This window comes from Oncorhynchus kisutch, linkage group LG23, assembly GCF_002021735.2.
Source record: "Oncorhynchus kisutch isolate 150728-3 linkage group LG23, Okis_V2, whole genome shotgun sequence".
Lineage (NCBI taxonomy): Eukaryota > Metazoa > Chordata > Actinopteri > Salmoniformes > Salmonidae > Oncorhynchus > Oncorhynchus kisutch.
Genome location: NC_034196.2, coordinates 21,122,838 through 21,139,010, shown reverse-complemented (window position 1 = coordinate 21,139,010; position 16,173 = coordinate 21,122,838).

Here is a 16,173-nt window from a genome sequence, read left to right as displayed (position 1 = left end):
AGGTTCAAACATAATTAACAGCAAGTGGACCAGCTCCAAACCACTGTTTTGTTAACAGGGTTACCTGAAAGCACGTTATTGCATAACAGAGCCAACACACCAGAGCAGAAACAATGCAAGGCCAGGGCAGCAGGCAACCTCGGCCAATCACGACACGCCCTGGTGTGATAAGGATTGGCACAGACGAATCCAGAAGAGCCTGAGCTCCGAGTGCAGAAGGCAAGAAGCAATAAGAGCACAAACTTAGCTGTTAGCCTCTTGCCATGGCCTACCTTCACATCAGCCTTTGATTGGACAGCTAGGGTCAGTGCACAGCAACAAGACTCTTCTATTGGTTGTTCTATTGGTCTTTGGTCTGACTGTAAGAGTGAGGGATGCTTATGAGGTTTTCTTATACACTGATGTCACTGTACTTTTTGAGCCAGTCAACTAAACAGACAGCAGATTATCTAGCCACATCCTTGTGACATAGCTAATGTCAAAATGTCTGTAGCTTAGATACCTGAGCAGGCAACAATAATTAGGACTAGCTAAGTAAATTGAGAGACCACAGGTGACTCTGTTGGTTTATGGTACCTTATTATTGCATGAATCAGATTAAGCAGTACTCATTGGTTTAGATAGCTGATTGCCAATCACAAGGTAAAAAATTGTGTCCATAACATTTGAAACATTGTTCTTAGCTAGCTAGCTATTGCAAGCCTATGCACCACAGTAGCACGACTGATATGATTTGATCTGACAGTTACAACACAGTAATGAGTGATTTGCTTGAATGGCAACAAACATATCCTGCCAGGTACAAACCTTATTGGCAGGTGCAGTAAGCTGTAGTTGGCTAACGTTACCAGTTAAGTACTGCGCTAGCTAGATAATCTTTATTTAACGTTAGCTGTGTCACACTTACTTAGGGATAACTGACTGCTTTTATGTCTTTTTTTTATTATTATGAAAAATACAAAAACAGAAATATACAGACAAATGTAGATACACTTAACCTAGACGGGTATTACATGTCAAAATCAATGTTACATTTCTCAAAAAATTTTATGGTACGTATTGCTTTTTTGTTTTTATATTTACTGATTATTTCTAAATAATGTTTCAGTTCTATCTTAATGGGATAACTGACTACTCTCACCCATACAAATACAATATTGTACACTACCTTGTACACTACCTGTGGACACCTGCTCGTCGAACATCTCTTTATAAAACCAATGGCATTAATATGAAGTTGGTCCCCCTTTGCTGCTATAACAGCCTCCACTCTTCTGTGATTGCTTGCAACTAGATGTTGGAACATTGCTGCGGTACTTCTCTTGTGGCTGAATGGGGCTTCCATTCAGCCACAAGAGCATTAGTGAGGTCCGATACTGACATTGTGCGATTAGACCTGGCTCACAGTCCGCGTTCCAATTCAATCAAATGTATTTATGAAGACCTTTTTTTAAAAATGTTTTATTTTATTTGACCAGGCAAGTCAGTTAAGAACAAATTCTTATTTTCAATGACAGCCTAGGAACAGTGGGTTAACTACCTTTTCAGGGGCAGAACAACAGATTAGTACCTTGTCAGCTCGGGGGTTTGAACTTGCAACCTTCCGGTTCCTAGTCCAACTCTCTAACCACTAGGCTACCCTGCCGCCCCATTTTACATCAGCCGATGTCACAAAGTGCTATACAGAAACCCAGCCTAAAACCCCAAACAGCAAGCAATGCAGATGTAGAAGCAGGGTGGCTGGGGAAAACTCCCTAGAAAGGCAGGAACCATAGGAAGAAACCTAGAGAGGAACCAGGCTCTGAGGGGTGGCCAGTCCTCATCTGGCTGTGCCGGGTGGAGATTATAACAGAACATGGCCAAGATGTTCAAACGTTCATAGATGACCAGCAGGGTCAAATAATAATAATCACAGTGGTTGTCGAGGGTGCAACAGGTCAGCGCCTCAGGAGTAAATGTCAGTTTGCTTTTCATAGCCGATCATTCAGAGTTAGAGAGTTAGCAGGTGCGGTAGAGAGAGAGAGTTGAAAACAGCAGGTCACAAGATAGCACATCCGGTGAACAGGTCAGGGTTCCATAGCTGCAGACAGAACAGTTGAAACTGAAGCGGCAGCACGACCAGGTGGATTTGGGACAGCTAGGAGTCATCGGGCCAGGTAGTCCTGAGGCATAGTTCTAGGGCTCAGGTCCTCCGAGAGAAGAGAGAAAAGAGAGAAAGAGAGAGAGAGAGAATTAGAGAGAACATTCTTAACTTCACACAGGACACCGGATAAGACAGTAGAAATACTCCAGATATAACAGACTGACACTAGTCCCTCAACACAAACTACTGCAGCATAAATACTGGAGGCTGAGACAAGAGGGGCCGGGAGACACTGTGGCCTCGTCTAACAATACCCCCAGACAAGGCCAACCAGGCAGGATATAACCTCATCCACTTTGCCAAAGCACAGCCCACACACCACTAGAGGGATATCTTCAACCACCAACTTACCATCCTGAGACAAGGCCGAGTATAGCCCACGAAGATCTCCCCCATGTCACGAAGCCGAGGGGCGCACCAACCCGGACAGGAAGATCACGTCAGTGACTCAACCCACTCAAGTGACGCACCCCCCCGCATTGCAGTGAAAGTTAATATTATGTTCCCGAATGACATCACCAAGACGTAACATATACAGTGCCTTGCGAAAGTATTCGACCCCCTTGAACTTTGCGACCTTTTGCCACATTTCAGGCTTCAAACATAAAGATATAAAACTGTATTTTTGTGAAGAATCAACAACAAGTGGGACACAATCATGAAGTGGAATGACATTTATTTGATATTTCAAACTTTTTTAACAAATCAGAAACTGAAAAATTGGGCGTGCAAAATTATTCAGCCCCCTTAAGTTAATACTTTGTAGCGCCACCTTTTGCTGCGATTACAGCTGTAAGTCGCTTGGGGTATGTCTCTATCAGTTTTGCACATCGAGAGACTGAAAGTTTTTCCCATTCCTCCTTGCAAAACAGCTCGAGCTCAGTGAGGTTGGATGGAGAGTATTTGTGAACAGCAGTTTTCAGTTCTTTCCACAGATTCTCGAATGGATTCAGGTCTGGACTTTGACTTGGCCATTCTAACACCTGGATATGTTTATTTTTGAACCATTCCATTGTAGATTTTGCTTTATGTTTTGGATCATTGTCTTGTTGGAAGACAAATCTCTGTCCCAGTCTCAGGTCTTTTGCAGACTCCATCAGGTTTTCTTCCAGAATGGTCCTGTATTTGGCTCCATCCATCTTCCCATCAATTTTAACCATCTTCCCTGTCCCTGCTGAAGAAAAGCAGGCCCAAACCATGATGCTGCCACCACCATGTTTGACAGTGGGGATGGTGTGTTCAGGGTGATGAGCTGTGTTGCTTTTACGCCAAACATAACGTTTTGCATTGTTGTTAAATTTTGGTTTCATCTGACCAGAGCACCTTCTTCCACATGTTTGGTGTGTCTCCCAGGTGGCTTGTGGCAAACTTTAAACGACACTTTTTATGGATATCTTTAAGAAATGGCTTTCTTCTTGCCACTCTTCCATAAAGGCCAGATTTGTGCAATATACGACTGATTGTTGTCCTATGGACAGAGTCTCCCACCTCAGCTGTAGATCTCTGCAGTTCATCCAGAGTGATCATGAGCCTCTTGGCTGCATCTCTGATCAGTCTTCTCCTTGTATGAGCTGAAAGTTTAGAGGGACGGCCAGGTCTTGGTAGATTTGCAGTGGTCTGATACTCCTTCCATTTCAATATTATCGCTTGCACAGTGCTCCTTGGGATGTTTAAAGCTTGGGAAATATTTTTGTATCCAAATCTGGCTTTAAACTTCTTCACAACAGTATCTCGGACCTGCCTGGTGTGTTCCTTGTTCTTCATGATGCTCTCTGCGCTTTTAACGGACCTCTGAGACTATCACAGTGCAGGTGCATTTATACGGAGACTTGATTACACACAGGTGGATTGTATTTATCATCATTAGTCATTTAGGTCAACATTGGATCATTCAGAGATCCTCACTGAACTTCTGGAGAGAGTTTGCTGCACTGAAAGTAAAGGGGCTGAATAATTTTGCACGCCCAATTTTTCCGTTTTTGATTTGTTAAAAAAGTTTGAAATATCCAATAAATGTCGTTCCACTTCATGATTGTGTCCCACTTGTTGTTGATTCTTCACAAAAAAATACAGTTTTATATCTTTATGTTTGAAGCCTGAAATGTGGCAAAAGGTCGCAAAGTTCAAGGGGGCCGAATACTTTCGCAAGGCACTGTATATCGAAAACAATAGTGGTCCTAAAACGGAACCTTGAGGAACACCTACATTTACGGTTTCCAATCTCTCTAAAATATTGTGGTAATCGATGGTTAAAAAGCAGCACTAAGGTCTAGGACCACGAGGACAGATGCAGAGCCTTGGTCTGATGCCATTAAAAGGGCATTTACCACCTTCATGAATGCAGTCTCTGTACTAGGATGGGGTCTAAAACCAGACTGAAGCATTTTGTATGCATTGTTTGTCTTCAGGAAGGCAGTGAGTTGCTGCTCAACAGCTTTTTCTAAAAAATTTGAGAGGAATGGGAGATTCGATATAGGCCTATAGTTTTCTATATTTTTGGGGTCAAGGTTTGGCTTTTTCAAGAGAGGCCACCTCTCATAGCCTGGTTCCTCTCTAGGTTTCTTCCTAGGTTCTAGCCTTTATTATAGGGAGTTTTTCCTAGCCACCGTGCTTCTACTCCTGCATTGCTTGCTGTTTGGCGTTTTAGGCTGGGTTTCTGTACAGCACTTTGTGACATCAGCTGATGTAAGAAGGGCTTTATAAATACATTTGATTAGATTTGATGTTTCAGTCAGACCAATCACATCAAGATTATGATCATTGGTTAGTTCATTGACTATAACTGCCTTGGAAGTGAGGGATCTAAAGTTAAGTAGTCTTATTTTTTCTTGCTATGTTGTTGTCTTAAGGTCTCTCTTTATGAAGTGTTGTGTTGTCTCTCTTGTCATGATGTGTGTTTTGTCCTATATTTATACTTTATAATGTTTAATCCCAGCCCCCGTCCCCGCAGGAGGCCTTTTGCCTTTTGGTAGGCCGTCACTGTAAATAAGAATGTGTTCTTCACTGACGTGCCTAGTTAAATAAAGGTTAAACAAAAATAAAATAAAAAATAAAAATGGGGACTAGCCCAAACCATGAAAAACTGCCCCAGAACATTATTCCTCCTCCACCAAACTTTACAGTTCGCACTATGCATTGGGGCATGTAGCTTTCTCCTGGCATGCGCCAAAAATAGATCATAAGTCAGACTGCCAGATGGTGAAGCATGATTCATCACTCCAGAGAACGCGTTTCCACTAATCCAGAGTCCAATGGCGGCGATCTTTACACCACTCCAGCTGACTTTGGTATTGTGCATGGTGATCTTAGGCTTGTGTGCAGCTGGCCGAGTCTCAATGTTAACAGTGAAGAGGCGACTCCGGGATGCTGGCCTTCTAGGCAGAGTTCCTCTGTCCAGTGTCTGTGTCCTTTTGCCCATTATAATCTTTTATTTTTATTGGCCAGTCTTCGCAACTCTGCCTAGAAGGCCAGCATCCCCGGAGTCTCCTCTTCACTGTTGACTTTGAGACTGCTGTTTTGCGGGTACTATTTAATGAAGCTGCCAGTTGAGAACTTGTGAGGCGTCTGTTTCTCAAACTAAACACTCTAATGTACTTGTCCTGTTGCTCAGTTGTGCACCGGAGCCTCCCACTCCTGTTTATATTCTGGTTAGAGCTATTTTGCGCTGTTCTGTGAAGGGAGTAGTACACAGCGTTGTACGAGATCTTCAGTTTCTTCGCAATTTCTCGCATAGAATAACCTTCATTTCTCAGAACAAGAATAGACTGACAAGTTTCAGAAGAAAGTGCTTTGTTTCTCGCAATTTTGAGCCTGTAATCGAACCCACAAATGCTGATGCTCCAGATACTCAACTAGTCTAAAGAAGGCCAGTTTTTTTGCTTCTTTAATCAGATCAACAGGTTTTAGCTGTGCTAACATAATTGCAAATGGGTTTTCTAATGATCAGTTAGCCTTTTAAGATTATAAACTTGGATTAGCTAACACAACGTGCCCATTTGAACAGAGTGATGGTTGCTGATAATGGGCCTCTGTATGCCTATGTAGATATTCCATTAAAAATCATCCGTTTCCAGCTACAATAGTAATTTACAACACTAACAATGTCTACACTGTATTTCGGATCAATTTGATGTTATTTTAATGGACAAACATTTTTTGCTTTTATTTCAAAACAAGGACATTTCTATGTGACCCCAAACTTTTGGACGGTAGTGGATATATATAAAAAAAGTATTTGTATTATCTGTCATTTGCACCGCCTATTTTTTAAATTTATTTTATTATTATTATTTTTTTTATACTTTGTTTATTGAATTTTCAATACCAGCATTTAAAAAACAATTGCACTTGTAAGTTATTTGGTAGTAATATAGAACAACACATCAAAGACAACAATACAGCAAAACATAGAGAGACAGAGATAGAAAATACACATTTTAAATACAAAAAATTTAAATAAAAAGGATAAATATATAATTTGATACAGTTATAGGTAATATCGTCCTTAACATCTGAGATGTCGTGTATGCACATACCAGGCCTCTTACATCACAAATATATAAATATACATCACTCTGGAACTGCAGGGAAATGTAGTCGTTTAACATAAGAAAAGAAGGGAGCCAACATTGCATAGAATTTGTATACAGACCCATTGAGTGTGTTGAATTTTTTCCAACTTTATGCAACTCAAAACATATTTAATCTAAAGAGCATGAGAAGGGGCTGCAGAGGATTTCCATCTAAGTAAAATTAATCGTCTCGCTAACAAAGTGACAAAGGCAATTACATCCTTATTCATTTTGGTCAACTGTATTGTGGGTAAGGAAACCCCAAATAGTGCAATAAAAGGGTGTGGCTCGATCTGTGTGCGCTTAATTCTGAGAGTGTGTTAAAGATATCTTTCCAGAAACCAACAAGAGATGGGCAACACCAAAACATGTGTACATGATTAGCAGGAGACTGATTACATCGTAGACAATTATGGTTCACATCCTTGTTAATTTTGGATAATCTTGCTTTGGTCTAGTGGGCCCTATGAATGAGTTTGCATTGAATGAGGCCATGTTGAGCGCGGATAGAAGAGCTATGTACTTCTTTGAGTGCCCCTTCCCATAGTTCATCAGATATTTCCTCACCCAGTTCCTCCTCCCATGAGGATTTAATATTCTTCAATGAGATGGTTTGTAGTGAGCAAATTTGACTATTGATTATTGACATGGTGCTTTTCAGAGTAGGAAGTGAGATAAGAAATGTGCCGAACTGTGTTTTACCAGGAAGGGTGGGGATTCTTGGATCTATGCTGCGGACCTAACTCTGGACTTGTAAGAACCTAAAAAATGATGTCTGTTGAGACCAGATTTAGCTGATAATTGTTCAAACGTACTAAATGTATTGTTAATATACAGATCTCTGAATCTTTTAATTCCAAGACTAGACCATGTTGAGAAAGCACCATCAACCACAGATGGGGGGAAAAGCTATGTTTGAGGCTACCGGAGCCAAAGAAGAGGATGTTTGAAACCCAAAGTGACACCTAAATTGATTCCAGATCTTCAATGTTGTTTTGACATATATACTGTATTTTTGGTGAAGGAAGAGTAAGGGCTTGTAATGGAGGAGTGAACGAGGGAAGACAATGATGCCGGTATAGACGAGGTGGCCTCCATCTCTAGCCAAATTGGGGGTGGGAATATCTCTCTGCTCTGCAACCATTACTGAATGATCCTAAGGCCCAATAATAGAATCTAAAATCCGGTAGAGCTAGACTGCTGTCTGGTTTGGGCCTCTGCAAAAGCTGTTTTCGCATCCTGGGGGGCTTTTTGTCCCATATAAAGTGTAGTATTAGGCCATCGATCTTTTTGAAAAATGTGTTGGAAAGAAAAATCGGAAGGCACTGATAGAGATATAAGAATTTAGGGAGAGTATTCATTTTAATAGAATTAATTCTTGCGACTAAGGAGAGGTGTAGCAAAGACCAGCCTTTCAAATTGTCCTTAGTGCGGGTTAAAAGAGGAGCAAAGTTGGCATGAAAAAGGTTTTCAAATCTTATTGTGACATGTACCCCGAGATAAATAAAACTACTGTGAGCAATTTTAAATGGCAAGTTATGTAAAGGGGATTCTTTTTGTGGCCATATTAAGCGGCATCAATTCACTTTTACTAAGATTCAGTTTATACCCTGATAAGTGACTGAAGGAAGTGAAAGTGGCAAGGGCAGCAGGAACAGAGACAGAAAGATTGGATGTGTATAATAATAAATGATTTGCATGTAAAGACAGTTTGTGTTCGTGTCCGTATCTGACTATACCTTTGATGAGGGGGTTGGAGCGAAGTGCCTTTGCAAGAGGTTCTATGGCGAGGGCAAACAGTAAGTGACTGAAAGGGCAACCCTGGCATGTCGATCGTTGCAAAGGGAAGCAAACTGATTGAGTGTTATTAGTCCTGACAGAGGCTTGAGGGAATGAGTACAGAAGTCTTATCCAAGTAATGAATTTGGAGCCAAAAGCAAATTTATTTAGAGTGTAAAAAAGGTATTTCCATTCCACCCGATCAAACCCTTTCTCTGCATTCAGGGATATAATGGCTTCAGAGGTATTAAGGACAGAAGGAGTATACAGTATATAATATTAAAGAATTGTCGAAGATTGAAGAATGAGTGTCTATTTTTAATAAAAACCTGTTTGATCCGGAGAGATAATTGATGAGAGGACTGTTTCCAGACGCGTTGCCAGAAGTTTGGCTAGAATTTTATAGTCGACATTTAGCAGGCTAATTGGACGGTATGATACACAGTCAAGAGGGTCTTTGTTTTTTTAAAGAATAAGACAAATGGTTGCCTGAGTGAGAGTCTGTGGGAGAACACCATTTACAAATGCTTCATTGTACATTTAAATTAGAATGGGGCATATTTTGGAGATAAACTTTTTATAAAACTCTGCTGAGTAGCCGTCAGTCGAAGGCAAAGCAAGTAAGTGGAAGAAATCCAATTCCAATGTATCCGCTTTACTTTCAGAAGTATATAGAGACTGGTAAAATCTATTGAACTCATCATTGATCCCCCTAGGGTCTAATGATATCCCAGATGATGTACGCATTTTAGGAATCTGAAATGATGAGGATAGTTGATGTAACTTGTGAGCTAATAATTTACTGACTTTATCTCCTTGTTCTTAGGAAGGGCTCCTAGACTTTACAAGCAGTTCAGTAACCTGGTCTGTTAATAATGTGTCAAATTCTGCTTGCAGAGTTAAACGTTCCTTATAAATCTCCGGGGATGGTGAAACGGCCCAGATGTTAACACTCTGGGCAATACAGAGTGTTAACATAGACAGCCTATCCCTTTTCAGTTTGTTCTCATGTGCGGTGTAGGAAATAATTTCCCCTCTGATATAAGCTTTCAAAGTTTCCCAGAGAGTAGATGCAGAGATGTTTGGGGTTCTATTTGTAATCATGAAAAAGTCAATTTGACTCAAAACAAAACTGACAAAGTGTTCATTACTGAGCAGTTGAGTATTTAGCCCCAAGGAGGTCGCAGATTGTGAACATTTTGAAGGGCTACTTCCATAGCAACAGGGGCGTGGTCAGATACAACAATTGGATTATATGAACCTGACGATATGGAATGGAGGAGCCTGTCATCTACAAGGAAGTAGTCTATGCGCGTAAAAGTCTGGTGAACCCATGAGAAAAAAAGAGTATGCTTTTCCAGCTGGATTAAACATTCTCCATGGATCGAAGACTGTAAATTCAGACATAAAGGTTTGCGTTTCAGTATTATATGTTGGATAAAGGAATAAAGAGACACCAATGTTAAGTTCAATAGCCTTGTTCATGCACTGTACAAACCCCACATGCAGAGTCCGGGGACCAGTCCGGCTAGTCAATTACCTATCAACTAGACTCCGTAACATCATCCTTTTCAATAGAAAGTGCAAACATAATGGCATAACATTAAGTTCTTAACAGTCAAGACATAACAATTGAAAAAGCATCCTTTTTACTTCAGTTGTCATCTTCCTCTTGTATTATTTTTTATAAACAGAGGACAAGTTAATGCAGTCTCTTGCTCCTGTCTGACAGCTGACCCACCCGTGAGTAAGTATTGGCTCTGACAGGGGTAGGATTAGGGCCACGAGCTGGAGACCTTTGTGGGGTAGAAGCCTCACCTTCAGTTGGCTCGTGTCAATTCTGCGCCCCTTACCCTTAGGCCTGGGCTGTGATCCTGCTCATCTAGGTGAGTGTATGGCGTGTTCAGGTTTGTTGTCTGCTCTGCTACGCGCAGATCCACCCGATTGCTACGATAGAGGGAGCCACCAACAAGAACGTGGTGCAACTCTCTGTAGGCACGTGCCCAGGCTACAAAGTCGTGTGTGGTCTCCAGGCAGCGGTTTCATCCTTATAGTTTCACCCACCTCCAGCTCTGGTAGGTCTCGAGCAGTCCGGTCGTAGAAGCACTTAGCGAGATGCTTTCTGTTACGCAGTTTGTCCGTGACGCCAACCATGACGCAGGGCTCAAGTATCTTGTTAGCTACGGGGATGGTATGGTAGTCTTCAGACGTCTGGACAGAAGGTGTTGTGCTGGGCTGCTGTCCATGTTTTCGGTGGGTGTGTTCCTCCACTGTAAGATCGCTTTCCATGGGTCCTTGCTGTCGTGCAAGGCCCTGCTTAACAGGTTTTTTGCAATCTTGACAGCTGACTCTGCCTTGCCATTTGCTTTTGGGTGTCTTGGAGAGGAGGTCACGCGGTCAAACTCCCATTCTGAGGCGAAATGCTTGAACTGTGCAGTGAATTGTGGGCCATTGTCCGTGATTACCTTGTCAGGCTGACCTTGCAAAACTTTATGACCGTCTCTGCAGACAAGTCAGGGAGCAGTTCTTCTACCCCAACCTGTGAGAGCCATGGACTTCAGTGATTGTAGGTGTTTGTCCTTGTCAGTGTGTTGCCTGATCTGGGCTAGGCGGTGATCTGTGACTTTTAAGTAGTCTGCCTGATTGATCTGTTGAACATCTTGTTGTTCCTGCTGTAGCGAACAGCAGGAACAATAGACAGTGCCTCTGTCTGTACATTGTGCTGTTGCCCTGCTCAGTTTGCCGCTGATGTACATCTCTGGTCCTGGCTTGTAAATGACCTTCAGACTGTAGTTTTGCAGAGTCAGGAGCATGCTTTGAAGCGACTTGGGCACGTTAAGGAGAGGTTTACTGAATATGGCAATGAGTAGTTTGTGGTCAGTTTCAGCGGTGACCAGCTCTCGACCATATAAGTAGTGATGGAAGCGCTGGCAGGAGAAGACGATGCTGAGGCACTATTTCTCAATTTGTGCATAGTTTTGTTCGGTGGGGGTGAGCTCTCTCGAGGCAAACGCAATGGGCTGGCCTTCCTGCATAAGACAGCATCCAAGTCCCCTTTGGCTTGAGTTGCTCTGGATTGTGACAGGCTTCGTGACGTCATAGTAGTGCAACACTGGCATGGATGAAGCCAGAGATTTCAACTCCTGCACTGCGGCCTCGTGCTTGGGTAGCCAGTGCCATGGTGTGTCTTTGTCCAGCAACCGGTGCAGAGGCTCACAGACTGCTGATAGGTGTGGCATGAACTTTGCAAGATAGTTTGCAAAGCCGATGAGACGCTGTACTCCTTTTGCATCAGGCGGGTTTGGCATGTCGAGGATCGATCTGACCTTGTCTGGGTCCGGCTCCAGACCTTTTGCAGAGAGAATGTGGCCATGGAAGTGGACGTCTTTCACCTTGAACTACAGCTTCTTCAGGCCAAGACAAAGCTTAACTGATCAACAGCGCTCCATCAGTGCCAGGAGCTTCACATCATGGTTGTGTTCTGCTTCTTCATCTGTGTCACCACAGCCTATGATCAGGACATCATCAGCGATGGGTTCAATGCCCTTGAGCCCAGCCAGTAACTCGTGCTGCTTGCGATGGTATACTACAGGCGCCACTGAGACACCAAACGGGAGCTTGAGCCAGGGGTTCCGACCCCAGGGGGTCCAGAAGGTAGTTATGTAGCTGCTTTATTCGTCCAGCTTGCATTGAAGGAATGCATCTCAGGCATCCACCAAGGGGAAATCCTGGCCTTGGGAAGCTTGTAGAGGACATCCTCTAGTGTCGGCATGATGTAGTGGGATCGTTTCAGTGCTTGGTTCAGATGCTTTGGGTTGATGCAGACCTCAGCTTCTCTGTTTTTTTCACTATGACCATATTGCTGATCCAGTCAGTTGGTTCAGTCACAGATGTCATGTGGCCATCGGCCTCATACTTGTCCAGCTGGGCCTTCACAGCCACTTTCATTGCAATGGGCACATTGCGAGGAGCACACTGGACTGGAGTGATGCTCTCATCCACTTCAAAGTGTACCTACCCAGGCATTGATTCAACGGGCCTGTTGAATACATCGTCATATCTGCTGAGTAGTTGTTCTTTGGACAGGGGTCCATGCTGGACATGATCCACAATGTGCAGGTCATTTGGTACAGTGAACTGCGTCAGTCCCAGGCGTTCACATGTAGAGTCTGAGAGGAGAGGATGTTGACTGGTTTTCACAATCTCAAACTCCAGCTTGTGTTTGCGTCCCCGAATAACACATTAGTCTCAAAAGGTACCCATATAGTTCATTAGCTTTCCTGAGTACAGCTTTCATCTAGTATCGCTGGGCAATAGATGTGTGTCAGGTGCCAGATTGATTTTGTCTTTGTAGCTCATTACGTTGCATGTAGCACCGGAATCCAGTTGACATTGTTGTTGCTTATGGTGTAATCGTAGTGTCACCAACCATTTATTCCCTCTTGAGTGTACAGCCCCAATGGATTCATGCATGTAAATGTCACTTTCACTGTTCAGCTCTAAACATTTAGTGACATCATCAACACAGTGAATCTTGCCCTCACTCACCCTTCTTTTGCTTTTGAGACACACTTTTGCAAAGTGATAATTAGTTCCACAAGCTCTGCATGGTTTTCCGTAGGCAGGGCAGTTCTCTTTGCCACGTGTGTGTGTATTCCCACAGTATTTACATGCTACGGGGCTCTCAGTGTTCACCGTTCGTGTTGAATTACTCTGCCTCGATTGGTTTTGTCTGAATGTCTGCCTAGCAACAGCGTGAACAGTATCAATGTCGGAGTGTGGGGTTTCGATTTCCATTGCTCTCATTCTCACGTCAGTGACTTCAGCAGTGCGGCACATTTCAATGGCAGTTACTAATGTTAAGCCTCGCTCTCTCCGTAGATGCCAGCGCGTATCCTCATTTGCAATTCCCAGTACTATTTTGTCACAATTCAATTCATCTTTTAATCCCCCGTATTCACAAGTGGCAGATTTTTCTCTCAAATTAGTTACAAAGTTGTGTACTGACTCACCCTCTTCCTGTTTGCAGCTTCCGAAAACGAACCACTCGCAAATGACGTTTCTGGCGGGTTTGAAGTAATTCTCCAATGCCTCCAATATAGCATTGGCATCACACTGTTGTCGTGCTGTGAGGGTGAGATGGTGCAGGTAGATATGCCTGCATTCGCTGCCCATTAAACTCCTCAGAGTTGCCGCTTGTACCTTGTTGGGTTTCTCATGTAGACCGGTTGCCAGCGCATAGTCCTCGAATTCATCCCTTGAAGTTGTCCCAATTAGTATTCCAGTCCCCTGTGAGAACCATGAGATTTGGTGGCGGAATGTTTGCTGCCATAGCGATGGAATAGGAGATTTATTAGCCTTCAGTCATCGAGGTAGGTAGTGATGCTAGCTAGCCAGCTAACAAAGAGTTGATCAGTGTTGTGACTAGATGTAGGAAACAGCGTGTGTTTGCATATGGAACGTAACTGCGCCTATACTGTACTTAGCTACAAAAATAACAAATGTGTGGTTTTTGAGCCACTTCTGATACCATGTTTCAGTATGATATGTTGGATAAAGGAATAAAGACATACACCAATGTCAAGTTCAATAGCCTTGTTCATGCATTGTACAAATCCCTACACGCGGAGTGCGGGGAACAGTCCGGCTAGTCGATTACCTATCAACTAGACTCCGTAACAGTTCGGACAACTCTAGCTGAGGTTGATAAGGTGGTAGGTTTAGTGGAGGATCGATTCAAATGTGGGTCTAACCAACAGTTAGAGTCACCACCTAAGATCAACATACGGGAAGACATATCTGGGAGTGTAGAGAAAAACGATTTGAAAAAATCACCGTTGCCACAATTAGGAGCATCAATATTAACAAGAAGTACCTTTGTATTGAGCAGCCTACCACTGACAATTATGTATCTACCATGGGGATCTGCAATCACATTAGAACATGTAAAAGGTACCGATCTGTGAAGTAAAATAGCCACCCCTCTTGCCTTACTCTGAAATTAGGAATGGAACACCTAACCCACCCATCTGCACCTAAGACTTGAGTGTTGTGATACCTTCAGATGAGTTTCTTGGAGAAAGATGATGTGAGCTTTAAATTGATGATGGTAGTGTAGCACCTTACTACGTTTAACTGGGTTATTTATGCCCTTGCAGTTCCAAGTAAGAAAATTAAAGCCATTCCCTCCAGCAGGATGGGCTACACTAGGCTGAGTCATGTCTTAAGAGAGAGAGGACGAGTAAAGGACAAGGTACAATGTAAACTGAAGATCTTAGTTGAACCTAAAAGCGCAAATTTAAAAAACCAAGACAAGCAACGAGGCACAAAAAACATAATAAAACTATATACAAATAAAGAGGGAAAAACCCCTTCCCTCACAACCTCCCTTGCCAAAGCATCTCCCCAACTGAGATGCAAGCAAAACCTTGAATACAAAAAACGTTTAGAGCAAAGCATGATAACTCTTACTCTGTGCTACCTGAGATGTGTGACCATTTAACTAGAGTCAGCCAAACATGCATAGATTGGTCCCCAGCAGAGTCTAAGGAAAACTAACCTTGGTTAAGAGAGGTTTAACAGCAATACAGATGGTAAAACTACGACTGAACCATGAAAACAGACGGATATTGGCATTAGAGGCGGCAACCTGGGTTGGAAATTAAAAAATTAAAAAAGAGAATGACATTCAAATGTCTATGAACCCAGCAGAGTTGGCTTCGCTAGCCAACCATTCGGCCTGCTAACTAGCCTACTAAAAATACCAGCTAACCAACCATTTGTTCCACACCATGCAATACAACAACTGCTTTCATTTTCTTGTTGATGAAATCTGTCGCTAAAGCCGGGTCCTCGAATCTGTGCGTGGAGCCGTCCGGTAAAGTCAGTCTCAGGACCGCAGGGTAGATGAGGCAGAACTTCATGCACCCTGATGATAAATGGTCGCGGGGGTCCTCCATCCCGGGGTCAGCTACGCAGAGTGCAGTGGGCCCGGTCTAGCTGTGGCTTCTCCTCCAGACCGAGCAGCTCCTGAAGCAGCTGGGCCATGAACTCTGTGGGTCTTGGACCCTCCACTCCCTCCGGTATTCCCAGTAGATGAATGTTGTTCCTCCGCATTCTACTTTCCATATCTTCACATCTATTGTCGAGGTATGCCACCATACGTTGTTAATGAGCAAATGCGAGCGCTGTGGTCTTTAGCACCTCGCTCCAACTCCGATAAGGCCACTCCGTGTGCGTCGAGCTTATTCTGTATACTCTCAATAGATTTTTTAAGCTCGACTTAGACCATTGATATCTCTGACCTGAGAATGGTAGAGAGAGAGTCAAATTTGCCGAAAATATCGGTTTTGAGGGTGCCTCTCAAAGATTGTAGCATCTTCACAGTCAGTGTTTCCGTGGGGCCGGCATTAGCAGCAGGGGGGAATCAGGAGAGAGCGGGGGCTTGCTGCGGCCTGCTCTTGCAGGCTGCAGACTCCGTTTTTGGCCGGGAGTTACAAACGACATTACAAACTTTAATTTCTCAAACTTGATCTGAATTGTTTAGCTGCCTCTCCAGATGCCTGGCCAAACAGAAATATATACAATTTCGCAATTGTATTTATTTGTATTTATTTAACCTTTATTTAACTAGGCAAGTCATTTAAGAACAAATTCGTATTTACAATGACGTCCTACCAA